This window comes from Cynara cardunculus, assembly GCF_001531365.2.
Source record: "Cynara cardunculus var. scolymus isolate 2C chromosome LG 11, CcrdV1, whole genome shotgun sequence".
NCBI lineage: Eukaryota > Viridiplantae > Streptophyta > Magnoliopsida > Asterales > Asteraceae > Cynara > Cynara cardunculus.
In genome coordinates this window covers 9,109,102-9,110,908 of record NC_037538.1, presented here as the reverse complement: position 1 = coordinate 9,110,908, position 1,807 = coordinate 9,109,102, and positions in this window count along the sequence as shown.

The following is a 1,807-nucleotide window of genomic DNA, read 5'->3' as shown; positions in this document are numbered from 1 at the left end:
TTCAGGAAATATACACACCAACGTTAAATTGGTGGTTTCAGGAAATATACACACCCATTGAATTGACACCTATCTTTAACAGGTTTTATATAATTTTTTTAAAATAGATAATTTAAAATCTATATTTTTAAAAAAGCATTACATTAACATTTTTTATATTATTAAAATATTTTTACTAAATTTATCCTTTTATATATGCTTTAAAAAAGAGTAGAAGGATACACGTGCAATGCAACAAGATACATCTCGATTTTAATATTTGGTTTTAGCATCGATGTTATAATACAATTTTATATGGTTTTTCATAAAGCAATAATTATTTAAAAGCTTTAGAATTTTTTTAAACTTTAAATAACAACAAACAAAATCTGTTAAAGTAAAATAAAACCTATTTTTTTTAAAAACCTATTGAAAGATATCTTTATACGTTTTTTTTTAAATAAAACACGTATTCAAAAAGTATTGATGCATATATAATTATTGAGTAACTAACGGATTGGCTTATATGTTATGGATTTGGTCATTATCTTGGTTTGTTATATAATAAGCCTTCATTTACCAAAATGGCCGTCTATTATGATCGTTAACTGTCACGGCAAAACATAATTTTACATTTTTCTTTAATTTACAATGTTATTAATTGCATTTTTTCTTTTATTGAATATTTTTATTAAAATAATGATATACTTGATTTTAGTTTTTCTTTTGTCTTTTTCAGTGAACCAACGAGATAATGCCATGTGGACACCACTCATCATCTTCTCCTACATCCCTCCCTACCTACCGTACACCGGCGCCTTCGTGAAGACCACTCAAATCCAAATTCAAATTTACTGATCTACAGTGAAAGACCCTACGACCGACGTGACTTAAATCGATTGTGGATTCATGAAATCTAAAATGATAACCCTAGATTCTCAGATGAAGGACGACTGTTGACAACAGAGATGAGAGATGAAGAAAACCTTGGTGAACTAGAACTCACCGGCACTGCTGTTGTCGGATCGGAGATACTACCACCAAAGAGAGGTTGTATAGGTGGGATATTTGATTTCTAATATGGTTTGTGTCGGAGATGAGGGGAGAGAGATGATTCGATTTTAGATCTAATGGCGCGGAGGTATGTTGTTGGTTCAGATCTGATTTTCTAGCCTGGGACGAGAAGGTAGTGATGGGCGTCCACCCTTTCTGCCGGAGATGATGTTGTGGGGGGTACTGTTTACAGACCAGAGGAGGAGTTAGGACTGCATAGGAGATGACAGATTGTGGCCGACGCGTTTTTCTCACCCTAGGGGGAGGGGAGGGGAATGACTATAAAGATCGGGAGAGCGAGAAATAACACTTGCTGTAGTGTAGGGTACGTTTGGAAATTGGTATGGAGGGCAACACGGTTAAACAAGGATCTTCCTTCGTGTCTTTGAAGCAAGATTCAAGGGTTTCCTTGCAAATACATAATTATCTTTAAACCTAAAATCAATTTTTTAAACTAAATGTTCGTTCATTCGTTACCTTACCTTGTTAACACCGTTAAATGTATACAAAGATTAAAATGCAATATTGAAAAGTTGGGATTTTAAAAATAATAATTTTTGACAGTAGGTCCTACACCTACTTTTACACACCGTGCACCGCCAGTGCTTAAGGGCCCCACCTGGCCATTTAAAAAATATTTTTTGTAAAATGTAATATTTTTGTTTTATAAATTTATTTATTTTTAAAAAAATTTATGTTCAATTTTCTTCTTCCTAATAAAACACTATTTAATTTTATCTTTTTTAATACAACATTATTCAAAATATTAAAAAAA